We start from the raw sequence: 27,276 nt of genomic DNA, 5'->3' as shown, positions 1-27,276 counted from the left end.
AACGAAGGAAAGAAGGAAGGAAGGAAGGAAAGGAGGAAGGGAGGGAAAAGAGAGAAAAAAAAAAACCTAATTTGATCTTGAAAGGTAAGGCAATGAAATTCCTTCACTATTTTTCATTATCATGATAAAATAATTATGAATCATGAGATTTGAAAGTATCTTTCCATTTACTCACAGCACATCTGCAGGTTATGTGTGGAACACCAGTGTTCCATGGCATGCAGTATGAGAAACACTGTTGTGGTGACTTAATTGTCACAGTCCACAGGTCTATGCTCATTATGTAGGGCTTTACAATCTTTAAATCTGAAAGGCAGTTACCGAAAAGACAAGGGGTGGTCCCAGGAAGCTGGTTAATTCTGCCCTTTAGTGTCCACTGTCCTTGTCCTTAGTGCCCTTGGAGAGAGCAGAGCTCTGGAAGGCCATGGAAAGACCCTACAAAGGACCTGCAGGGTAGGAGGCAGTGCTAGGTGATGCTTTGGCAGCAGCTGCAGCAATGAGAGGTGGAGGAGCCATCATTAGACAGGCCGCCCAGAGGCAGAGCGGCCAAGCCACTGATTGCCACCAGCTTAGTTAGCAACAGGCCCCACCGTATCACAGGAGGGGTGGAAAAGCCTGAAGAGGCGTCCTGGCCTCTCATCTCCTGCTGTGCTCACATACACCACCAGCAGCAGCTGCATTGCTGAACTGCATCCCTCTCCGCCTCTCTGAGAATCCTGTGAGTGTGTGTGCGCTGTATATTGTTAAAGAATATTTAAAAAAAGAAAGTAAAATCATGGCTGTCCTACAAATGTAAGATGAAGACATGTCAAATATTGTGTTTAATTTAATAAATGAAGGAACCAATAAGTCATTCTAGCTGGCTTAAAGAACTCCAAGAACCACATAGAAATAGGGGGGACCCGACTTCAGAAATGAATTTAGGAATAGATGCAAGATGTGCCCACCCATAGGGCGATAATCAATTTATTTGCATTTCTATAGATAAGGATCATTTGCATTATTATCCATGTTCTACAACTTACAAGGTTGCAGAAAAGCTCAAAGAAGATGAAAGATGGAGATTATCCCAATGGGTGAGCTGCTTACTTTCTAGTTCATAGTAAATCCAATGTAAATTTTAGCTATTATGTATTGTTACAATAATAGTGTATTTGGAATCAGACAGGCTAGGGTTTGAATCTCTTCTCAGCCACTCGCTAATTGGGTGACCTTGGGCAAGGAAATTCATCTTTCTCAGCCCAATTTTCTTATCAGTGTGCCATTATTTGGGGACTAATGAGAAATAACAAGAATAATGTTTGTAAAATACTCTATAAAAGGTTAACACAGAGTAAACATTCAACGGTGGTAGTGTTATTTTTGTTATTAAAACTGGCAATTTTGACAATGCTGAAACTTCTGTTTATGTGACCAGCCGTTGCTGTTTTCATTACCGGTATACTCAGATAAAATTAACTTTTGGATATAAAGTTTTAAATCATAAATAGATAAATAAATGGACGTCAGATACTGAGCCTGGCCAAATGGTACTGTTGCCAAAGCTAATGACTGAGTAGGTCTGTGTTCTGTCTTTTTCAAAAGTTAGGCGTATCAGCTGCATAAAGTGGGTTTTTATCCTAGTAAGTTGGAAATAAATGATAAACATTAAAAAGCAAAAGGTTAAGCGTAAATGCTTCTTGTCTCTAGACACAGAAGGGAGGTTGTCAATGTTCCCTATGAACAAAATACACAGCACACACACTTTTATCAATAATTATTTATGAAACAATCACCAACATCATGAGTCAATGACTGTAACTTCAAGAAACCCACTGTTCCATACAATCATAAAACTGACAGGAAACTTCAGGATTACCAATCCATCCATTTCTTCATTTTAGAGATGGGAAAATATTATTCAGAGAGATTAAGTATATTGTCCAGTGTCACACAGCTAGCAGAGTTGGGACCAGAAGCCCAGTCTCCTGATTCCTAAGCTAATTTTCTGTGAATTTCCCTACGTCATATCCATCGAGTTGACAGTCGCTAAAAATAGAACTGCTAGCCATCCTCAGTATGTATTGAATTGAGAAATCAAGGCCCACAGAAATGACACACAAGCTTCCCTGCAGCACTCAGGACAGATTGGACTTGCCAGAAAAGGAGGTTCCACTTGACTAGAGCTGAGCAACCATTGTCCAGGGCGGAATGAGCGGCCCACTCGGCTGTAGCACCTCATGATTTATTAACTGTTACTGGTGCCCATGAAATATTCATCCGCTCTTTCCTACAGTTACTGCGCCCCTGCATCAATAAACCATTGCTCCCCCATCTGTTTAGGTGTGCAGCTTGGAGAAGAAAAGCTTCACAAAAATGGAAGAGGCCTCTTTGCATGCTTAGCTCAGAGGCAGAACACCAGTGCACTTCTTGGTTTCCTGTCCTTTTCTCAAAGGGCACTCCGCATGTGTTGCCAGACAGGGAGAAGCCCTAATGGCTTTGTAAGGGGAAGCTCGAATAGCTAGGGAGAGGAGGGGAAGAAGGATTTCGTGTGATTGGCGTGCGGGTTGTAATGCTTCCAGTTTCAGCCTGAGTTTATTTCCCCCTGTTAGTAATAAAGCAGGACCCAGGGAGCCCAGGCTTGCCTAGCGTGGAGGCTTGCCTGGAGTCGATTCGTGCTCAGTGTGAAGCATGAACCTGCGTTGCTCCGCAGAGGCTCCTCTTTGTGATCAAAAGTGCTGCTCCTTAGTAGCAGAAAGAGTGGACTTTCTGCACCACTTCCCTCTCCTATTTCTTCAGAGGCTTCTTCATAGACTTGTTTTTTCCTGTATACCCCTTTGCTGCGATCGTCTCCCTTGAGCCTTCTCTTCTCACCGTGTGTATTTCCCATAAGTATTTGGATCCTTGATCATGCGTTCTCCTCCTGTCAACAATCCTTTGCAAGTCTCTCTCTTCAGCTTCAGATCTACAAGTCCCACTACACCATCTGTCTGTACCAGGATAACCCATCGCCTCTCAAACTCAATAGGTCCCAGCCTGAACCTATTATTTCCCCTCCAACACCCACCCTCCTCTACTCACCAAACCTGCTCTACCTGGACTGGATCCATTACCAAGACGACTCACCCACGTGGCTGACAGACTGGCGCTGGTTGTCAGCAGGTTGCTTACCCAGGGCATTTGACCAGGGAGCCTCAGTTCCTCTCTATTTGGGCTTCTTCACAGTACAGTGTGGTAGCTGGGTTCCAACAGTGTTCCAAGAGACAGGAAGTGGAATATGCAGGTCTCTTAAGGCCTGGGCCTGAAAAGTGGCACAGCATTACTTCCATTGGTCAAACAGTCACAGAGCCCACCCACATTCAAATGTAACCCTGCCTCGAGGGGTGTGTCAAAGAATTTAGGGCTATCTTTAATCTACCATGTCCTATGTCCAATCAGACTCTTGCCATCCTGTCCCTTCTTCCATGGCTTTCACACGCTGTCCCTTTGGTCTTGAATGCCTTTCTCACCTTGTCCTATTTCCTGCTCTTTCTTCAAGATTCTGCTCAAGAGTTATCTCTCCAAGTCTTTCTTAACCCTACCCCCTCCAGGGTGTAATATAACACCCTGTGTTACCATTTACTATTCTGTATTGCAGTTGTTCATGAGATGTATTTCTCATGAGACTGTGAGCACTATGAAGGCAGGGACTGTCTTATTCTTTTATGCATCCCCAGAACCAAGCATGGAGCTGGGCAGAGCAAAAGACCTCGGCAAACATTCATTGAATCGGTGAGGGTTTCCTCATTTTAATCTCTCAGTGGCACTGCAAGGTGGCAAAAGTTGAGGAGTATTCCTGTTTTACTGCCATGACTTCCTTATCTTAGATAAAAAGAAATAAACAAACAATTATGGCAAAGAGTAATGACATGACCCAAGGTCTTATAGCCAGGAAGATGATTCAGTTGAATCAATAGAAGTTCAGTTTCCCAAAGTAAGTTAAAAGCACAGATCTTAGGGACAAGGTTGGGGAGACAAGTGGGGAGAAAAAGCCCCACTATGAATGGACATGGTTGTTTGGCAGAAAATGAGGTTACCCATTCTATTCTGTGTTTACTGGGGGAATGCAAATGACCTTCTCTCCACTGCCAAGAAACTAAAAACAGCATAAGCGATGGAAGATGGTCTGATAGAATCTGTTAAGAAAGAGAGTGGACACAGTGCAAGTGCTTTGTGCAAATAGGAAAGGTGGATCTAATGGAGATTCTCAAAATGACAGTGGGAGAGTGAGAGTTTGCCAGTAATTCTCAAGTGACTCTTCAGAGCAGAGAGAGACAGCTATTATCAGAAAGAGAGGCTGTGCCTACAGGCCCAAGTGTTAGGCTCAATTGGATAATTCATTGGAGTTAAAAACCTCAGCTAAGATAAAACATCCCTCAAGGACATCTGACTTTATGTGCTCCGATTTCATGCTTAACACGTCCCTTCTGTTCACTGATTTGGCTTCTTACATATTTTTTTTATTAGAAAAATATTCTCTTGATAATAGATAAGGGTATTCCAGTCACTAGAAAGAAACCTTCCTCCTTGTAAATTCATGGGTATTGCAGCTTGTAAGCCAATTTCTTTTAAATTCGATTAGTTGGGACAAATGGATTCTTTCTTTGAGTTTTGATGGTCTTAGTTTTTTTTAAATCACACAAATAATTCATATATACTTTTTCGTGTAAGAGAGTCAAACAGTTGAAATAAGTATAGATGGAAACCCCTTTCACCACCGGGCCCCCATCCAACTCCCAATCACAGAGATAATCGTTGTTATGCATCCAATATATAGCATTCAGTCCTTTTTCTACGCATTTATATAGAGTGTGTGTTTATATATAGGGTGTGTTTATATATTTATAAATGTCCCTTTTGATTTTTATACAAATTAGATCAGACTCAACATTTCCCTTTTTCATATAACTCTATCCCATGAAAATCCTTCTACGTTGGTCCACAAAGCTCTGCCTTCTTATTTCTTATGGTTGCGTGCTTTTTCTATAGGATATATTAATCAGAATTCTCCAGAGAAACAGAACCAATAGTATGTATGAGTTAGAGATGGGGGAGATTTACTATAAGGAAGTAGTGCACATGATAGTGGAGGCTAGAAAGTCTCAAGATCTTCAGGGTGACTTAAGCAAGCTGGACACCCAGGAGAGCGAGTGGTTTAGTTCCAGTCTGAAGGCCTGCAGGCTTGAGACCGAAGAAGAGCTGATATTTCAGTGTGAGTCTGGAGGCAGGGAAAAACCTATGGCCTAGTTAGAAGGCCATGAGGCAAGAGAAATTCCCTTTCACTATGGGAAAAGTTAGCCTTTTTGTTCTTTTCTTTTTAAGTTAATTTATTTATTTTGAGAGAGAGACAGTGCCAGCAGGGGAGGGGCAGAGACGGGGGGAGGCGGGGAGAGAGAGAGAGAGAGAGAGAGAGAGAGAGAGAGAGAGAGAATCCCAAGCAGGCTCCACACTGTCAGTGCACAGTCCAACTCGGGGCTCAAACTCATGAAACCACGAGATCATGACCCGAGTTGGCCACTTGGCACCCCCTAGCGTTTTTGTTCTATTCAGGCCTTCAAGTGATGGATGAGGACCACCCACATTAGAGAAGCCCACTTGCTTTACTCAGTCTACCAATTTAAATGTTAATTGCATTCAAAAACACTCTCACAGAGACACTTTAAATACTGTTTGACCAAATATCTGAGTACCCATGGGCCAGTCAAATTGACACATGAAATTAACCATCACATAGGGTTATATAATTATTCTCCTTTTTATGGATAGGTTTTTTTTTTCCTTTTTACCTTTTTCCATTTTTTTACTATTAAAAACACTACTTCAATACCAATTTTTTGATCATACAGTTTTGGGCACATATACATATACATATATGTATATTTCTATAGGGTATATTGCCAAAAGTGGAACTTCTTGGAGTGGTAGGTAAAATAATGAATGCCCTTCCCCCCCAAAATGTCTAATCTCCTAATCCCTAGGGCCTGTGAATATGTTAGGTTGCACAGCAAAGGGAAACTAATATTGCAGGTGGAATTAAGATTCTTAGTCAGAAATGGACCTAATATAATCACAAGTGTCCTTAAAAATAGAAGAAGTGAGGGGACCCTGGATGGCTCAGTTGCTTAAGTGACTCTTGGTTTTGGCTCAGGTCATGATCTCACCATCCTGAGATTGAGCACTGCTTTGGGCTCTGTGCTGGGCATAGAACCTGCTTAAGATTCTCTCCCTCTACCCTTCTCTGCTCCTCCCTGCCCCCCCATCCACGCGCTATGCAAGAAAGAAAGAAAGAAAGAAAGAAAGAAAGAAAGAAAGAAAGAAGAAAGGGAGGGAGAGAGGGAGGGAGGGAGGGAGGGAGGGAGGAAGGAAGGAAGGAAGGAAGGAAGGAAGGAAGGAAGGAAGGAAAAACAAAGTAGAACACAGAACCAGAGAGATCATGCTGTAAGAAGGAGTATGCCCAAAGTTCCTGGCTTTGAAATTATGGAAAGAGCCTAAATGTCCATCAACTGATGAATGGATAAAGAAATTGTGGTATATATACACAATGGAATACTATGTGGCAATGAGAAAAAATGAAATACGGCCTTTTGTAGCAACGTGGATGGAACTGGAGAGTGTGATGCTAAGTGAAATAAGCCATACAGAGAAAGACAGATACCATATGGTTTCACTCTTATGTGGATCCTGAGAAACTTAACAGGAACCCATGGGGGAGGGGAAGGAAAAAAAAAAAAAAAAGAGGTTAGAGTGGGAGAGAGCCAAAGCATAAGAGACTGTTAAAAACTGAGAACAAACTGAGGGTTGATGGGGGGTGGAAGGGAGGGGAGGGTGGGTGATGGGTATTGAGGAGGGCACCTTTTGGGATGAGCACTGGGTGTTGTATGGAAACCAATTTGTCAATAAATTTCATATATATAAAAAAAAAAAAAAAAAAAAAAAACAAAGTTCCTGGCTTTGAAGATGGAGGAAGAGGTCCACCAGCCAAAGAATGTGGGTGCTCTCTAGAAGGTAGAAGGAACAAAACAGATTCTCCCCTCACAACTTCACACTCCAGAAAGGAGTATAATCCTGCCAATACCTTGATTTTCAGTTAGTGAGACTTATTTCATTGTTCTGAATTACAGAACTGAAAGATAATAAATTTGTGTTGTTTTAAGCAACTAAATTGGTAGTAATTTGAAATAGGAGCCACAGAAAACTATCATACTAGGTCCTAGGGAATATGTATTTAAATTTTGATTGATAATAAGAATGGCTTCAAAAAAATTAAATAAAAAATCTTTTAAAGTGTTTCAACTTACAATTTTATTACTAGTGTAAGAGAAAGCCTGTTCCCTAATGCCATCACCATCACTGGAGTTCATCAATCTTTTTCATTTTTAGCAATTTGGTTGGGTGAAAAGTGATTATTTATTTGTTGCTGAGACTGGGAATCTTTTTACATGCTTTCTTCCTTATTTACAAATGGAATATTTATCTTTCCTTATTTTTATACAAGGTTGATGGTATGCTTTCTTATTGGAGTAGAGGTCCTGTTTAGATATTGTGGCTCCTAATCCATTGCCTTTTATATATGTCACAAATATTTCCTCCCAATCCTTCACAACTTCATTAACTACAATTATGGGATCTTCTGTCATGTAGATAATTTTGTGTCTTGATTAGGAAGAAAAGATTAATATCTTAACTAGAAAAACTATAGGTGCCTGTCTGACTCATGTAATAAAACAGCTTGAGTGACACTCCTTTGAGCATTAGTTTTCTTATTATAGTAATGTATTTATTCATCCAAAAATCATTGACTGTGAACCACCTTATGCCATGGGTAGATGCCAGGGAGACATAAGTCAACATTCGAGGACTATGCAGTCTACATGGAGATACAGACAATGAGGCCACCATAACAATAATAGAACAACGTGTGCTGTGATAGAGATTTGTGCAGAATCCCATGGAAATCCATCGGAGGAGCCCCATATCCAGACCAGAAGCTTTCATAGGGTTTGTCCAGGGGAGGTAGCAGAGCAGGAAGGGTACACGGGGCAGACAGAACTGCAGGTACAGAGGCTGGGGACAAGAGCAGGAGCTGTAAACAGTTCACAGAATGGGGGTGATGATGGGGTGAGTTGTGAGTTTGGAGAGGTCAACAGAGACTGTTGCAATCCGTATCATTCAATTCAGTCTGTTTTCTGAAAACGCTAAAAAGCCTTTGAAGTTTGAAGCAGGTGGATGAGGTATGGACTAGCCTTTAGTAGAGACCATTTGGGCTGGTCTGTGGACAAGGGGCTTAAAGGGACATTGGCCAGAGGCAGGGAGGCCAGTGAGGAAAAAGGCTGTCAAACTAACCTAGCAACAATGGCAAAAGTGAAAATAAAGTAGTGGCAGAGGAATGGACACACTGGACAGATTGAGAAATCCACCCTAATTTGTCGTAAGTCAAAGACAATATGTAGTGTTTTTTTCCAAGTGGAAGTTCCCTATAAACTAAAACATTCAACTTCCTGATGGAATTATAGGCACCGTGACAGGCCAGTAGAGATGTTTCTGAACACAGAAGACTTTCCAGGGAAAAGTAAAAGTAAAAAATCATGGCATATTCAGACCATATTTGGATTTTGTCCTTCATATTTGGATTTTCTTTATATGACTATGAATGCATAACCCCAGCATCAGCCTGTCTGCCCTCCCCTTTATTCCTACCAGCCTCGTATTCTTTGTGTTCTGTATCTTCCTATGTATGTTTTAGGAAACAAGAGGGCTTATTGTCCGTCCTTCCTGACATTTCTCACTGCCACTCTGCACTAGACTCCATTCACGTTCACTACCTGGAAATCCTGGACCAGGGGATAAGGTAGGAGTCTGCCTCCTTGACTAACGAACCAGCAAAGGTGTGAATGGGGAAGAAGAAAACTCTCTGATGTTCTTCCACCCCTTTATTCCACATGACACGACTTCTCAAAGTGATATAGGGACTTCACACTTTACTGAAGCATTAAATTGGCCAAAATTATAATATAGAAGAGCAAATTATTAAAACTGTAGACAAACATTTTTACCTTACTCTAAGGGACAAATGCTTCCCTCTGCTTCACCCTCATCCCCAGCTCTGCTTTTGTTTCCTGTTCTCAAGCAAGTGACCAAATAACATTGGGGGGGGGAAGGACATGCCCTTTGCCAGGAGCAAAGCTTTCCTTATTACAGTATTATTCTCTCAGCTCTCTCTTTCACTCAGAAATGGGAAAAATATTGAACAGCATTTCCCAGACCTACTGCTGGCTAATAGCATCAGCTGCTAATGTTTTATGAAATCCATCCCAGCCAATGTGGAACATTAAACAGAACCCACTGGGTTAGCATTTGCCCCCTTTCCTGCTCTCTCCACATTATTTGACCTGTCCTGCTATGTGAAGAGACTGTCTAGGATCCAAAGCTTTGTGTCTGCCCAGCAACAATGATAGGAAATGAATGCCGTCTTGACATTGCTAAATGCCCTTTGGGACTGACATTTGGTGGGCCTTCCAAAGAAAGCTGAGTTTATTGACACTGTGTGTTTGATTATCACTCGCTTTTCTAGGACAAAGGCCCAAAGCAGCCCCTGTTACCATTTGGCTGGCATTAATTCTGTTTCAACTCCTCCTGATCAAAAACAGAAGCTGTATCACTGGTGCTCTGGTCTAAAGATGCCCCGTGTCACCCGTGGGACATCTGGCCTCAAGTGGCAACATGTAGAGGGTGAGGAAGGAGACAACTGGAGACACATTCAGAAAGTTGTAATAATAATCATAATAAATTTACATATGCTATCTTATTTGATCCTTAAATGAGATAGGTATTTTTATCCTTGTTTTAAAAAATGAAAAAAACTGAAGCTCAAAGACTTTAGAAATTTGCCCAAAGGCCTATATCTTGGTGGGAGGGGATGTATGGATTTATGTGATTCTAGAGCTACATACTCCAGTATCTTAGGCTGGGACCCACTATGTCCCTCTGCCCTGGCCAAGGGGTGCTATCATCCAAGAAACTCAGTGACCAGGTCCAGGTGAGTTTTGAGTTTTATTTTATTTTATTTTTAATTTATTGTCCCATTAGCTAACATACAGTGTATACAGTGTAGTCTTGGCTTCGGGAGTAGATTCCCGTGATTCATCACTGACATACAACAGCCAGTACTCATCCCAACAAGTGCCCTCCTCTGTGCCCATTTCCCATTTCACCCCCCACCCCCAAGCCTTCACCCCCATCAACCCTCAGTTGGTTCTCTGTATTTAAGGGTCTCTTATGGTTTGCCTCCCTCTCTGTTTTTAACTTATTTTTCCTTCCCTTCCCCTATGGTCTTCTGTTAAGTTTCTTAAAGAAGGGGGAGAAATGAGATCTGGCACACAGGAAGGAGTGACGTTCATCTTGGGGCTGGGGGATAGGGCTCTATTAAGTCCCGGGCAGTAAACTCATGTGATTGGGAGATGGCCTTAGCACTACAGATCCTACCAAACGGGAGCTCCATTGACCATTGTCCTTAGGGAACTTTTATGTTTAACCTGCGAGCAGTTTAGCATTATGGACTCTTATCCTCGGGGTCTGTACATGGTCACAGCCTCCAGTAGAGTCGCCTCCAGTTCCACGAGGAACTGGGAGCTAGGGAAAGACAGGACTGAAATGGGCTGGATGATGGAAACCTGGCCCTTTCTCTTAAAGCTTGAAAGGGTAGCCAGTGTCACCAGCAGGAGCATCAGCTGGGCACCATGCAGCTATTTGCAGCTTGACAGCCTCTGCTGAATTATTGATACCCCTCAGTACCTCGGGACCTCCCCCTTGTTAACAAATCGCGCTCCATATTAAAATTTAAAGAGGCAAATGAGTGCAATCTCTCGCCCTATTATTCCCCCCTTCTTTTGCCATCTGAGCTCTAATTTTTAAGTCAATCAGCCTGAAAGGTGTCTCTTGGGAGGTGGCACAGCTCAGACAGGCAAACCCAGGACAGGAAAACCAAAGGCCACGAGTAACACCATGACCTGAGCCCTGAGTCAATTAATGGAGTCTGAGTGACTCTGGGCCAGGTGAGCACTGACTCTCTCTGAGTCACTGAAATGAATAAGAAATCTGTTCACCTCCTTCCTGGGACAGCAGCCCCTGTCCAGTTTGTCACATCCCTAAAACTTCCCTAAAGCACAGTATGAAAACTTTTAAGTTGTGATCCAAATTTGGATTTGGGATGCTCTGTTCGGTCTGCAGAGTCATGGTTTTTTTTTAACGAAAAGAGTTTCCAAAAATTTTAAAAATAGGAGGTTTTACACAAATATCAGATTTTCTGACTTTTCTTGAGAGATCAAAGGACTTGGGTGTTCATTTGCACATTGTACCACTTCCGAGGGCTGACAGGGGCTGCTCCTTTATTTTTTATTTTTTTAATGTTTATTTATTTATTTAGAGAGAAAAGAGGGGCAGAGAGAGGGAGAGGGAGAATCCCAAGCAAGCTCTGCACAGAGCCCGGTGCAGGGCTCGATCTCATGAACCACAAGATCATATATGACCTGAGTCAAAATCAAGAGTAGGACACTTAACCAGCTGAGTCATCCAGGTGCCCCCATGTAGCTGCTCTTTTAAATGAGGTAAGACTTCTTTTCTTTGCCACAGTCTCTACCCTTCCCATTAATGACTGAATCTGTGACCCTTGGGCTCGAGAAGGATGGCAAGCGTTTCTGTGTGCCAGCTCAAGTCTGTTAGCAGGACTGCCTGGGGTCCCATACACCTGATCTGATCAGTTATGACAGATTGCATTGCACTTTGCAATTGTTCACCTCCCCTTCCCTGTAAGAGGATTGTACATCTCTGACTGTTGCCATGTGACTATGTGCAGATTCTTGAAACAGACACTCTGAGAGGCATTGTGGGTTATCACCGGCTGTCTGGCTCTTTTCCTCTTACATGGGCATAACGTACCCTGTGATCCTTCAGCCTGAATCCCTGTAGGACAAGGACACATGGTGCAGACCAGCAGCTGGCTTACAGGTTGGAGCTGAGCCACACCCTTGACAGAGCAGCAGCCGACCCACAACCTTCAGTAATATGAGTAAGTCAGCTGTAAGCAACTGAGAATTGGGGGATTATTTGTCACTGTAGTAGAACTGACCAATACAGCAAGGCCAGGATTGCTAGAACAAGGTACTGTGATGAAAAAGCAATATTGTCTTATTTTTGGAGAAGAGAAACATGATGGCCTTAGGGAATTCTTAAACAACATTAATTTTGGTTGTTTTTAATTTAAAAAATAACTTAAGAGGATTCTGGAAAGATAATGGCAGTGGCCTCAGAAGAACCGGGTTGAGTTCCCGAGTGCATATTTAATGAATAATTTTCCTTTTATCAAAAACTTATCTTTTAAAAAATCATATGTGTACTGAAGCTTATTTTCAGTTGATTTCACTTTGTATTAGTAAAGAGGACATTGCAAAATACTTGTCATGCAAAGGGTGTCTGGCGTCTGAAAGAGTCTTCACCACTGCTTATTATGAGGATCAAAGGGGCTGAACTATTTGAAAATGCTTTGTCAGTACTACATGAGTACAAATGCTAGTTTTTACTAGGTTTGTGGTGATATGGCATCGTTTTCTCCAGTAGGAGGCAGGTCAGGCGTTACTGTCCCCATTTGACAGATGTACAGACTGAGTCAGTAAGCAAGGACTTGTCAGCTAGTTAAGGAGAGAACTGAGGGAGAGTCAATTTATCATTCAGACTAGGGCACCAGCAATCTGTCCGTTGCCTTATACACAAAGGGGCCAACCAGGGACTTTTGAATAATCTTGCTAATACCCAGATTTCTAGTCTAATGGTGTCAGTTATAATGAGATTTGGCCTGTGTTGGTTTCTTAATAGTAGCCAAAACCTAATTAATTATCTACTTCCGTATATATCTACCTTCTGCCTCCTTTGGCCCATGGCATTGCTTCTAATTTACATTTTCAGTTCATAATGTCAATATTCACCAGCCCCTTTCAATCCTTGATTAACCTGGTCATTCTCTGAACCATCTGGTGGTAGGCATTGTAGTTTTCTTATTTAAGAATTAGCATATGGGGCGCCTGTGTGGCTCAGTTGAGCGTCCAACTCTTGATTTTGGCTTAGATCATGATGCCAGGATCATGGGATCAAGCCTCTCTCTTAAATAAATAAATAAATAAATAGCACATGTGTCGTATTAGTTTGAAACATCCATAGCCTGCAAAGTCAAATTCCAAGAGTTGCAGTTTGGTATCATTCAGTAACTTTGGACTGTGTTGTCTGTTACAACTCTAGGTCATTCTTTTGGACATGAAGGGCATTTTGTTACCTGGAAGGTATCTATGTCCCATGGATGGCCAGAACACTCAAGGATAGGGACTGAAACAGAGTGCCTGGTGCTAGCTGGCACATCCCCCTTTCAGGAGACGCTGGTTTGGGGCAGAAGCTGGGTCACTGGTTAGCTTTCCTCTGCTGTCAGAATCCTGGGGGTCTCCCGGGGCACATGCCCTCCGGAGTCCTCAAGGATTTGGGAATGCCATGTCAGGTGCTCAGGATTTGCGGGCAGGCAGGCCGTGTAGCGTGGTTCTTGCTCTGGAACAGCTGTACGTTTGGAATGAGAGTTTCCACTGCTTGTGTTCTTTGCTCACTTCTAACTGCTTCATGGAAAGTAGGCTTATGATGCCACCCCATTAGGGAAAAGATACGCTTTCCACTGACTTAAAATTTGTTTTTTTAAAGAGGAGGATATACTGGACCAGAAGCAGGTCAGCAACCACCAAGTGTTGGGGATGTTTCCCAGGGGTCAGGAAGAGCTCAGAAGAGCCATTTGGGGGTGGAAGCAGTGAGGCCGGAGGTTATCCTGGTCTGAAGAGGAAACCTCACCTGGAGGCACTGGATCCTTAGGGCAGTCCCTCCTGGCCCCAGCCCCAGGCTTCTCTTGCATTTTCCACAACCTCCCTAATGTTAACGTTTCTTAAAGCCCCAAGACCTTTGGTAAATTTTTCTCAGGGTCAGGCGTGAGGGCAAGGGGCTCCTCAAAGCACTACATTCAGTACGCTGACCCCCCTCCCAACAATCAAGTATCATCTGACTCCCAGCTTTTCTCCCTGTTCAGTAACGTGGCCCATTTTCTATCTACAGGGAACCAAAGTGCTCCCGTTAGAGAGGTTCCTGCCCACGCAACCTCCACTCAGCGTTTCTGGTCACCTTCTCCATAGAAGCACTAGCGCAAACCAGGGTTGTGTGCCCTGACGTCCCTCAGCACGTAGTCAGCATGTGGCACCTTGTCCCCCCAGCCCCACATGAAGAAGACAATTAAAACCCCATCCCTAATGTTTCACAGACACACATACCCACACTTCTCTTTACCTCAGTCGCTTTGAAGGCGGGAGCAATGACCGCCATCTCAGCTGTGAGAAGGCAAAGCCTCCCACAGGTTACACTACTTGACGAAGCCACACTGCCAGGAACCTGCAGAGCCAGCAGAGACAGCCTTTCACTTGGAGTCCTGTCTTCTCCTACTGGGATCCGCCGCCTGGGCCTGTGAAGCGCAGGATCCTCCTATGCTACAAGGAAATTCCCTTCTGTTTACCCCCGGGTGCCATTTTCACTTCTCCCCACTTGGTTCCCAGAGCAGCCCTTCCACTTCAGCTTAGCTTCAGACACATCAAGGGTCCCTCCTCAGCTGTCTTCCCTCTTCACCCTGGATTCTTACTCAGTATATCTTTTCAAACTTGTGTTTCTTTTACAGTCTTCTCTGATGGATGGCTTCCTCTCTTCCCCAAGTCCTTAACAAAGACTTCTCTTCCTTGAGGTTTTTCAGTGGCTCCTTATGGCCTACCCGATAAATGCATAATCTTTAACCCAGCATACAAACCTTCTCTCCTCATCTATTTCTATTCTTACCGCTCCTCCTTATGAATCCTGTATTCTAGCCATCTTTCTTGGATTCGTGTCCCTCACTTTCAACTCTGAATCTCTTAGGGCCTAAAGGTCCTCACTTCTACAGGGTGCTGTCCCTGACTTCTCTCCCCTCTTCAGGCCTAGAGCACTGGGTTTATGTCACTTATAAGACATCACACTTTGGAAGTCTGGTTACTTTTTTGCATGTGTGCGTGTGTGTGCACACAACAGGCGTGATCTCCACCGCCAGTAAGGGAAGTCTTTGAGGGAAGGGATCCCGTCTAGTACATCTTCATTTCTTGCTTTACAGTGCTCCTTACTGTAAAAACTCCTTATAGCTAATGCTGTATAATTCTTGGCTCAGTAACTGAGTAAATCACGATTCATGACCTTGGCTCTGGCTGTTGCTTCATTGCCAACCTATCATGTGGCCACAGCTCCTACTATGTGCAGAACTCAAAGAACACCAGCCCAATGCCTACTGCCCCAAGTTTGCCCACTGGGTGTCGTGCTGGTTACAGAATCCATAGGGCTGTGGTCTCATTTGCTCGTAGATTATCTGGAAGAGCAAGGTACATGTGAGAACGGTTTGAAATTTCATTTGATTATCTGAGATCTGAGTGATACTCAGAAAATACAGTAAATAGTGGCTACTATTATGGTGGCTGAGACTATAAATATTATGACCAAAGATAAAGTCAGGAATTAAAGCTAAAATTAAAGAAAGGAAAACCTTTTCTCCACGCTTCCTTTGAATCCCTTCCTGCTAGAAGAAGGGCAAAGGGAACCACGTTGCTTGGAGAAGAATTCAGAGAGGCTGAGAATAAGGCACAGGTGTGTAAACACACACAATAATTACCTCATTAATATGAAAACCAGTAGGAAACAGACTCATTCCAGAGGGCAGGGCTGGGCCAGCATAGAATGCTCTAGAAGGAGCCTCTGGCCAGCGTTATAATTCTTCTGAGATGTGGGGCTGGCTTGCAATGTTTTTCCAGCCCCTGTAGCTGTGAAGGAGGAGCCGAGACCACCCAAGAGTGCCCTCTAATCCCACTTCCAGTCTTCCTCACCTTCCTCTACTCGCTGTAGGTGTTGACTTCATAGTACCTCATGTTAGCCTTCACATGTGCTGTCCCCCGTGAGGACCGGCAGTACCATAATCCTAACAGCAGAGATGAAGGACTGACGTGTGGAGAAAATACGCATCTTGCCGAAACTTGTTTGCAGTAAAAGACAGTGAAAGAAAAACGTGGGAGGAGATCAAGCTCTCAGGCATACAAACTGTCCTCAGATGAACCCAACGTACACTTTGTTTATTTTGTGACTCTTCACTGCCCTCCTCACTTCTAGCCTTCAAAAGGTTAGGTGTCCCCCATATCCCTTGCAGAGCAAGAGCCCATCGATGGACTTGCATTCTTTCTTCCAGACTACACGGATTTCCTCACCTTAGTAAAAGCCCCTCATGGGCCTCCTCTCACAGAGAAGGGAATGGAGATGCCCAGGCTGTCTGGAATGACTTGCTCAATGTCATTGAACGTGTGGTGGCCGAGTCAAATTTAAAGGGAAAGCTGCTGCTGACGGGGTCTGTCCTCCAACCAGCAGCCTGGGTCGGTGAGTATCTCTGTATGGCATGTTTTTCTCTTGGCTACCTTCAAAGCTCCTACCCAGTGTTTTCTTATTCAATTACTTCTCGAGTAATCTGTTCCTACAGACTTGGCCTCACTATTGCCAGCATTTACAACCTCCTTCATGCATTTCCTTAAAAATGTGCAAGCTCTGCCATTTGGCAAGCTCTGTCAGAGGTAGGAGACATCTCTGTTGTGTCAGTCTCCACTCCCACCTCACTACTCGTTTTTCAGAATGAAACGAAAGTGTCCCTGAGCATCCCAGAAACCATAGGCTGACGAAGCCATTTCACCTCTAGAGTTGATTTCCACTTGCTCATTGCCATGGCCCACTGAGGGCTCAGTAGCATTCCGTGGAGACTAGGATTTCACTGCAGCCTCTTACTTGTGCATTCCAGGCGTCTGGCCTGGAAAACACAGTGGCAAGAGCTGGTGGGACACCAGGGGGTAGCAGTGGAAGGGGTGGGTTTTCACACAGGGAAAGTCAAAGGACTTGAGTTCCATTCTGTGGTGGACATTGTCTAGGGTATCAGACAAATCATGTACCTTGTCTTTGCTTTAGTTTCTTCTTTGGTAAAATAAAGAGGATACTAATTTTAATTTGCTTGCATGGTCAGTAAGTGCAAAATATTTTCTGAAGCTTTGTATGTCCAGATAAGGCCTGGAGTGTGATTAGAAGGAGTTTAAGCAGGTGTGCTCTGGCTGTGCCCCATAATAACCCAGGGACCTTGGCCACACTACCTAATATCACCAATCCCAGTCCCTTCAACTAGAACAAGGGAATAATAATTAGTACCTACCTCACAGGGTTGGGTGAGGTTTAAATGAGTCAATGTTTATAAAACACTTAGAGTCGTGTCTGGCATTTCTTTATTGCTTAGTGCAGTAATAGCAGAGCAAAATTAAACTAGCTCAGATGAATGGAGTTATGGGTCTAGTCTATTCATTAACTGATAGCACTTGACAAGCTGATCTTAAGTTTTATACAGAAGAGCAAAGGACAAAGGATAAAGAGAGGCAGTTTTGAAAAAAAAAAAAGTAGGAAACTAGCCTTGCCCGATGTCAAGACTTCTTAGAGTGTTACAGCAGTGATGAGAGGTGGTACCAGTGCAGGAATAGAAAAATAGACCCAAAGACTGGAGGACAACAACTAAAATATCCCATCCTTAAGTGAAAGTTTGGTATGACAGAGCAGAAGAGGGATGGACCATTGGTTATCCAGACGGAGAAGAATAAAAACACATCACACACAAAAATCAATTGTCAGTGCATTAAAAAGCTCTACATGAAAGCAAAAATGTAATACATTTATAAGGAAATATAGGAAAGCATTTCTGATTTAAGGGCTAAGGAATGATTCCTTAGACAATGTATAAAGGGAAAAACCATAATGGAAAGTGGTGGCATATTTGACTACACTAACATTGAATTTTAAACTGACTTTTTTTGAAGAATGTCTCCATAAATAAAGATTAAGAGAGACACTGGGAGGGAATATTGGAAACCGACCATTGATAAAAGCCTTGTATCCAGAGTTTAAAAAAACACTACAACTCAGCAAGAAAAAAATAGAAAATAGGCAAAACATAAAACAATAGTCATTAATTACCAATAAACACATAAGAGATGCTAAAGGTCCCCAGTCACTGACAAACTACAAATTAAAACAACCATGAGATACCATTACTCACTCATCATGTTGACCAAAATTTTAAGTCTGATCAAAACAAGTATAAGCAAGGATAATAGACACAAATCCTCCCATACTACTTTGTACCTAGTTATGACCACTTTCAGTCAGATTCCACTTCTAGGCATATAACCTAATGAAAGTGTCACATCAGCATGGGAGATTTATAGAAGAATGTTGATTGCAACACTGTTAGTACTCAGGTAAAAAAGGGGAAATGACCTAAATGATCATCAGGAATGGACAAATAATTTATTGTATAGCCATACAATGGAACATCATACAGAAATTTAAATGAATGGACTAGAATTACATGTATTAACACGGATAAATCCCCAAAACGTAATGTTGAATGACAAAAAGCAAATGACAGAAGAATAGAGACGATAGGATGCCATTTGTGTAAAACTTAAAAGCATATAAAACAGGGCGCCTGGGTGGCTCAGTGGATTCAGTGTCTGACTCTTGATTTCAGTTCGGGTCATGGTCTCATGGTTCGCGAGATGGAGCCCCTGTCCGGCTCTGCACTGTCAGCTTGGGATTCTCTCTCTCTCCCTCTCTCTCCACTCCTCCTGTGCTCGCTCCCTCTTTCTCTCTCCCTCAAAATTGAATATGTAAACATTTACAGAAAGCATGTAAAACAAAGATCAGAGAAAGACAAATATCATATGACTTCACTCATATGAGGACTTGAAGACACAGAACAGATGAACATAAGGGAAGGGAAGCAAAAATAGTATAAAAACCGGGAGGGGGACAAAACATAAGAGACTCTTAAATATGGAGAACAAACGGAGGGTTACCGGAGGGGTTGTAGGAGGTGGAATGGGCTAAATGGGTAAGGGGCTCCTGAAATCATTGTTGCACTGTATGCTAACTAATTTGGATGTAAATTAAAAAAGTAAAACAAATTGAACAAAGATAGACACATAAGACACCTACATGAGGAGTAGTATAGAACATGAAGGAGGGTGACAAACATCAGATTTTGGATGATGGCCACCTGTAGGATGGCTTAGAGAAGGGGTGCACAGGAGACTTCAAGTATAGTTGTAATCTTTTATTATTTAAAAAAATAGTAAATAGGTCAAAATGTTAAGGTTTGATAAAGTTAGGTGGTGGGCACCCAAGTGTTCGTTATGTTGTTTTCTCCTACTTTGTCCCCCTTTACAGGATTTTGTAGTCCATTTTTAAAAATTCTAAATTGGCTCCTACTTCCAACACAAAGGAAGATGAAGCATAACTGTTTGCCATTAAAGTGCTAATATATGACCTGCCACCTCCTTCCAACAGCCCAGGACAAGTGCCCCTAGCACCTGCCACAGTGCATGGCTCCAGAAGGGCTTGCAGTAAATGAAGATGGAAAAAAAATGAATGGATGAAAGGGCCTATCCTTAGAAATGGAGGCCTGGTCATATGTTCACTATGCCTTTTTTTGCCATTAAATCACACTCCAAGAGTCATTTTCCTCCCATCCATCTCACTCAGTCTGAGTTGCCATCTAGTATAATAATTCGGGGGGATTACCTTTAGGGACCATTGCTTGCAATTCAGTCTTGGCTGTGCTCTGAATTCATTAGTGTTTTTGCAGCATTGTGCATTACTCAGAAGAATGATCCTCTCCCAGATTAGGGCATTGCTGTCTCTGTCATATTCTAGTAATAATAATAACCAAAAGCAAACGTGAGGAAGTAAAATCTCCAGGGAGGCCTTTCTCTTCAATTAAGGAGTTCTAATGCATCACAGTCCCACCATACATGTGACTCAGTTGTCCTTTATAAATGCAGGGGGTGTTTCCTTTTGTGGCTCTGCTGCTGTTTCTCCTTCATGTCTCTCTCCCAGTGCTGCTGCTTCTCTCTGTACATGCAGACAAACATATGTGAAATAGATGACATGGGGATTTATACCTGTTTATTGACCTAGCCAGCTTGCACTTCTAAGATTCTTTTGGTGTCATCCTAGGAAATAAAATATGGTAGCTTAATTGGTTGGTAATGGTGCTAATAAATGTAGAGTCTTAAGTTCTATCCCCTAAAAGCCAGAATGATTTTCTTTGTTCAGCAAGATGCAGAGGGCATCTCAAATCTTGGCACATGTATCCTCGTTTATATATGGCAGATTGGACAAGGCAGGGTGGCAAGAATCATGTCAAATGTGCCACTACCATCGGAACTCAAAATTGTCCCCACCCTGGTGAGTCTGTGGATTCCTTTTATGAGGAAAGGAGAGTATCTTAGTGGTTAGAAAGGGTTAGTAATGTCCCAACTCACCTACAAACGTGAAACTGAGGAAGTGGTCTGGGCTGAGATTCCCACCTTTTACTGCTGAAGAGTAGAAAATAGATTTGGTCATTCTTACTTGTGATGTTTCTGAATCTGAGTATTCAAAGAGAAATAAAAGGTGACAAACTCAAGCAAAGAGAAATTTGGGCTGAATCTCTGGGGAAAGAAATCACAGTGAAATCCATTAGACTGTGTAATAGTTTCCCAAGGGGAATGACATAAACCTCATAGTTTTGCAGTCGTTTAAATGTAGACCAATCCATGCATTTCTGAGAGACCCCAGGGAACAATCTTGCACTGAGGAGAGAATAGGGAAGGTGATAGGCCAGATGACCTAATAGTTCTTTTTCAACTTAATTTCTAGGATTGTGGGATTCTAATTAAAATGAACTATATTGCCTATTATGAACCCATTACATTAATATTCGGTAAGGTCTCCAGGCAAGCCAAGGGAATTTCAGCTTTTTCTTATTTCTGGAGAGCTAGAGTCCACGAGCCACCTTAACCACGTTGTTGGTGCCCATGCACTGACTTCTCTACCAATAATGGTCAACTTAAAGTCTTTAGAAGAAGTTAAGGCACATACTATGAATTAACATTTTATTCAAAGCAATCCAATGGTATGAAAAGGATGTCTCGATATGTGTCACGACAATAAATATTGTGAGCCGGCTCTGTGATGGAAGCAATTGCCACCAAGCAACATCTGGGATGAAAATCTGCTTTCTCACATCCAGCCCTGACTCTTCCTTTCAGTTTCCACCAAAGCTTGAAAAGGAATGTTGATCACTGGAGAAATCATAGTATTTCTGGGTCAGAGGTCCTGCCATCATGGAACTACCCAGTTTTCCACTGACATTAGCCTCATTTCCTTTACTGTCCTCCAGAAATGGACTCCAGTGAGGAAACTCTGGCAAGGCCATTAACAGGCTGTCCAGGGCTGGTCTGAGAACACCAGCCAAGGGACAGAGGGCATTGTAGCCTCCAAAGTAGCAATAGTAGGGCAAATGGAAGAGAGTGATGGTTCAGTTGCCCCATGTGGTGTTTTAGGTAAATATAGCTGGTGCATAAAAGAAAGAGTGGTAAGAAAAGAAAAAAAAAAAAAAAAGGAGGCGTGCCTGGGTGGCTCAGTCAGTTAAGCAACCAACTCTTGACTTCGGCTTAGGTCATGATCTCACAGTTTGTGAGTTCAAGCCCCACATGGGGCTCTGTGCTGACAGCATAAAATCTGCTGGGGATTCTGTCTCCTTCTCTCTCTGCCCCTCCCCTTCCTGCTCTCTATTTCTCTCCCTCAAAATAAATAAAAATAAACTTAAAAAAAATTTTTTAAGTAATAAAATATTTCCTATGATTTAAAAAAAAGAGTGGTAACATATAGCTAGTAAACTATTTTATCAGACTTTCTTGAGGATCCCCAAAAGGTTCTTGATGGTCCATAGAACTCTACCAACAGGAAGTAGACATTGGCATGCATCAGAGAATATTAAGGTCTACCTATTTTAAATTATAAGCTGGTCTCTAATTAGCCTGCAGGGAGGTTTTGTTTTTTTTTTTAATGTTTTATTTCTTGTTGAGAGACAGAGAGAGAGAGAGAGACAGGGCACGAGTGGGGGAGGGACAGAGAGAGAGGGAGACACAGAATCCAAAGCAGGCTTCAGGCTCTGAGCTGTCAGCACAGAGCCCGACGTAGGGCTCAAACTCACAAACTGTGAGATCATGACCTGAGCCGAAGTCGGATGCTTAGCCGACTGAGCCACCCAGGTGCCCTGCCTGTAGGGAGTTTCTATGGAAATTGAAGATATCACTCTTCAATAGTACAGGAGTAAAGCGTCAGGTAGGGAGAAGAACTGGAAGGTCCCTATTCCTTCAAGAGTCAGTTGGTGTCACCTCACTATGACATTGTCCCTTACTCCTTTGGGCAGATTCCAGGAGCTCTCACTTCCATTGTAATATTTCTGGTATGTAGTTAACAGTGTACACATCCATATCCTACAGAGAGGGGAGAGACTGCATCATTTTATCTATTTCCGCCAGAGGATAGCTCAGTCCCGACATAGAAGGCTTAATAATTAATAAAAACATGTTAGGTTGTTATAGTGACATCTTAGAACCTTGATTTCTTTATCTATAAAGTAGATTAGTAATATTAACTCAGATGGCTGTTGTGAGGACTAAAATGCCAGAACAAAGTCCTTAGGACAGTGCCCAGCACTTAAATAACATGCAGTTCTTTCTCCCACATTTTTGGTATGGGAGGGTTTTTATTTCTGGTTCTGATCAACTACCCAGGCCCAAAGTGTTTCTTAAAGCAGCAAATAAGGTTGCGGTTTAATTATGTGTCCAGGTTAGGTCAGTGTTTTGTACCCTAAAAGCATGATAGAGGTTGTACCAACTCCAGCACAAATTTTGAGGCATTCAGCCTTTTTCTTATCACCCGCTTGGCCAGATGTACACCATGAATAAGGGAGATTTCTGAGATGGTCATACTTGATTCAATTTCAGACACCCATGAAATAAACTTGGAGAATGAGTAACTCATCAGTGATGATAACAGTGGAGATCGGAAGGGGGCCCTGTTTTTGTTTGTGGATCATCAGAATTTCACCCTTGCTGTCCCAGAATACCTTCAGGCCTTCCCTGAGAACTCCCCTAGAGGTATCTTCACTCTTTTTTCTTGCTTTATTTCGACAAAACAGGAAGCATCTAGAGGGTGACTTGTGAAGGAGGTTTGTGCGGTCAAAACACCCTGGAGAGCAGTGGTGGGTCTGCGGAGCCATCCTGGGACTGGTCGGCAGGAAAGAGCACACAGAATGGCCCACTTCCAACCAAAGCCGGGATTCCACTTTCCCACCAGCTCTGAATTCACCTCTTGCAGGTGCACTGGCGTCACCTCGCAGCCTGCGGGTCGGTCCTCTCAGATGACCTCTGATTGCTGCACTGGGCACTGGACCTACAAGAAAGAAGCAAAGGAGGCCAAGAAGAGGAAGAGGCGGGTGCTGCCAGCACCCAGTTGCCGCCGAAGGCACTTGCTCTGTTGTGAGCCCAGTACCGGGCGATGCATCGGTCCCTTCCGTCCCAAGCGCCATGCCTGCCCGGGTCAGTCAGCTCTGGGTTCCCGACTCTTCCACATCTCATCTCCCACCCACGTGAAGTCTGTGTTGTCCCGGAGTCAGGGAGCAAGGGCCTTCCCTATTTCTTGCTTGTAATCCCAGTTGAACTCCTGACTTCTGATACTGATTCTCCTCAGTAGGTTTGCCCCCTTGGAGGCCAGAAAGTCTCCTCCTCCTGCTCTTTGCCCCACTGCTGGCCATTTCTGGGTGCACGTTGTCATGCACAGTGTGCAACGGGAGCGGTTTCTTTGCTCCTTCTTGATTCTCGTGCTCTCTCTTCCTTCTTTTTAAAACATTTAGCTGCACTCAGAGTTTTCCGAGCAGCACTGAGACAACCCATGTCCCCTTGCTCCCAATGACAGTCTCATGGATCTGTCATAATGCATCCCTCACAGCGTCTAGCACCGGCCAGACACTTAGTGAAGTTGACCCGCATGTCTGAAATGGGACGTTGCTGAAATGGTAACGGAGCACTGTGTGGGGTTTATACGCTGGAGGGCTTTATGTCAGAGCAGGGTTTCTCAAACTCGGCGCTAATGACATTTGGGGCCAGGTAATTCTTTTGTTGTGCGGCTCTCTCTCCTGTGCATTGCAGGATTTTTAGCAGCATCTCTGGGGTCTACCTCCCCCAAGTTAGTTGTCCTCCCAGATAACCAAAACTATCTTCTCCAGGCACCGCCAAATGTCCCCTGGGGGCAAAATGCTCACTGCCCAGAACCCTGCATGAGGCTTCTACCCCCACTTTCCTCTGATGGACTTCTAAATGCTAGAAGGTGCAGGTCTGCTCTCTGGGGCCGTCCAGCGATTTGAAGGACACCCTAATTTATTTGAGAGATTGACGCTCAGCTGCTGAATATGCCAGAGGGGAGTGAAGTGGTCTCATAAAGAGGCTTTCTCATAAAGACTTCTGATGAATCCTCCTGTTTCCTGCCGGCTCAGTCTGTCGAGCCTGGGTCCTAACTTCTGAGCATCCCCTTTCAGTCGTGTCCTCCCCCCTCGCTCCCCTCCCTCACCACCCGCCTTCAGTGCTCTGGGCAGCTGCTTCCTCCATAATTCCTCAGTATCCCTTCTATATCCACGTTCTCTCTTCCTTTGATTTGTTAAAAGACTCTTGACTGAAGGTACCTCTCCCATTTTCTACATCGTTGTGGGTTTATACTTACAATTTTGATGTCATTACAATCGATGGTTGTAATCAGTTCTCTCTCCCTGGTCTCAGGAGAGAAAGAGAAATTAACCATGTGGAGATGACTGGTCATCTTTGACCAGAAGTCATTCCTCCCACTGCATTTGAATGCCCCTCATCCGTCTCCCACTGGACGCACCCTGGACTTTCCTCTCTCCACAACACATGGCACCCTGTGCTAGGATTGGATGTCTTTGTCAGTCCTCCTGACTGGACTGTAAGCTCCTTGCATTCAGGTAGCGTGGTTTTTTCATCCTTAACATCTCCAGTGCTGAGAAGAAGGGCTCACAGTACTTAGCACATGCTCAGTAACAGATTATTGAGTGCAAGAGTAACTTCAGCCTAGGAAAAAATTCTTTAATTTAAATTTAGCAGCAGTCTTCCTTGAAATGAGAGAAAGAAAGAAAGAAAGAAAGAAAGAAAGAAAGAAAGAGAAAGAAAGAAAGAAAACAAGAGACAAATGGTTTTGAACTTCTTGGGCGTGCTTTTCCTCAAGGGGCATATCTCTGCTTTAGTTTGTCAAAACCAGCATTCATGGGGGCTCCTGGGTGGCTCAGTCGGTTGAGCGTCTGATTCTTGGTTTCAGCTCAGGTCAGGATCTCGCTGTTCATGGGATCAAACCCTGCATCAGGCTCTGTGCTGACAGCATGGAGCCTGCTTGGGATTCTCTCTTTGCTTCTCTCTCTCTGTCTCAAAATAAATAAATAAACAGTAAAAAAACAAAACAAAAACAACCCTGCATTCAACCTCAGGTTTACTAGAATATGGGACTGGGAAGCTCCTGGTCTGTTAATGATCCACTCACTGTAATCCACAGTGAGATGAAGCCCAGTCCTCTGACATCCTGGTTGGCATGCTGTGAGGATGTTACCATGACACGAACGCTGCAGACAGACAGACAGACCCTGACATACAGACAGGTTTTTCCTCACAGGATATTGATGGTATCCCCTTAGACAGCCATGTAAATACAAACAAAGCAGGATGAGCTAAGAAGATAAGGTGCAGATATCACCTTCTTTGTATTACAGTTCCATAACATGATCTGGGAGCCAGCCTAACATTATGGAAATCACTCGGAAGAATCAGACCATCTTTTCTTCCTAGGGCACTTTTATGTATGCAAAGCCATACGTAAAAGTCAGCTTCGATTACTACCTATTGACGTGTATCACCATTCATTTTATTACCTCTTCCCCGGGACTATTGACAGACTTCAGGACGGTTAAGGTAACTTGCTTAAGGTCACGGTTTAAATTGGGTGTCAGGCTGAGACCAGGAGGCACAGATCGTGAATATCCGGTTCCCTTGCTGAGAAGTGCTGCCGCTCTGGGGTCCGCTGGGTGGGGTTCGCCTCACCTTTGTTCGCCTGGCAGACAAAGTGAGCCACCTCGTAGCTCTCCCAGACACCCGGCAAGAAGCAAGCTTCTGAAGAGGGAGCCAGCTCCCTTTTCTGACACATGTCACATCTCTCACCAAAGGGAGAGCCCCACTGCTGCCCGGATTGTCCGTGGGGGCATGTCACAGTCTAGGTGGCATATGAAAGACAAAAAGCTCCCTGTCATCTGCCTTTCACTCTGCAGAGACACAGCCCCGAAAGTGTGAGACGCCACAGCGCATAGTAATCAGGAGGAGCGTATGTGAGCATTTTTAAGCCACGGGCTGTGCATGAAAACAGCGGCCAAAAGGAAGTTCGGTCAAGGTTTAAGAGGTGGGTTCTAGGCTCAGACGCTGTGACTGAAATCAGTAAGACCGTCTTGCCTGCCTCCATGCAGCCCTCCCGGCCCACCTGCTCCTCGGTGAAGCTCTTTGCCGTTTCCTCGGCCCAAGCCCCTCTGTTCTGCAGCCCTTGAGATGGGGCGGGGTGGGGGAGGGGAAGGAGGTGCCCCACCACCTGGAGAACAGGGAGGGATGTGCAGAGCGGCCTGGGATCAACAGTCTGAAAACTAGAAAACAAGGCAAGAGTTGGAAATAAAGTATCTTCTGGCCCAGTAGTGTTCAACCTTTCACAAATGCCATATCCTCTTGGGCAGCTCCATGTCTAGAAAGTACTTTTTTTTTTTAATTGAGCTGCAGTGCTGTCTCCTGAATATCGCTCTTTTTTTTCTAATTAAAAAAAATTTTTTTGTTAACGTTTATTCATTTTCGAGAGAGAGAGACAGAGTGTGAGTTGAGGAGGGACAGCGAGAGAGGGAGACACAGAATCCGAAGCAGGCTCCAGGCTCCCAGCTGTCAGCACAGAGCCCGATGTGGGGCTCGAACTCTCTGACTTCGAGATCATGACCTGAGCCAAAGTCAGAGGCTCAACGTACTGAGCCACCCAGATGCTCCTGAATATCACTCTTTTAAAAAGGTTCTTCTTCCTTCTTAGAAGAGATGAGAGGGGTTTCTTTCATGTCAAGGGAACTTCCACCCTCTTGGTCAAGATTCCTGGTGGATCCTACTTCTTTACGTCATCAAGTGGAATAGA

The 27,276-nt window shown here is 43.7% G+C and overlaps 1 long non-coding RNA gene across 2 annotated transcripts; it reads left to right on the top strand.

Moving 5' to 3' along the window:
* Positions 1–44: 44 nt before the first annotated feature.
* Positions 45–24,694, top strand: LOC116737852. 2 transcript variants are annotated; one of them, XR_004343130.1, is made up of 4 exons: positions 45–84; positions 985–1,076; positions 16,340–16,524; positions 23,207–24,694. It is a non-coding gene; the product is annotated as an uncharacterized LOC116737852 (long non-coding RNA). The 2 variants fall into 2 exon arrangements; XR_004343131.1 differs by lacking the exons at positions 16,340–16,524; positions 23,207–24,694 and adding exons at positions 8,762–8,866; positions 9,590–10,064.
* Positions 24,695–27,276: the final 2,582 nt, after the last annotated feature.

This window comes from Lynx canadensis, chromosome F1 (assembly GCF_007474595.2).
Source record: "Lynx canadensis isolate LIC74 chromosome F1, mLynCan4.pri.v2, whole genome shotgun sequence".
NCBI lineage: Eukaryota > Metazoa > Chordata > Mammalia > Carnivora > Felidae > Lynx > Lynx canadensis.
The sequence above is the reverse complement of the archived record's forward strand: the minus strand, read 5'-3'. Positions and strand labels throughout refer to the sequence as shown.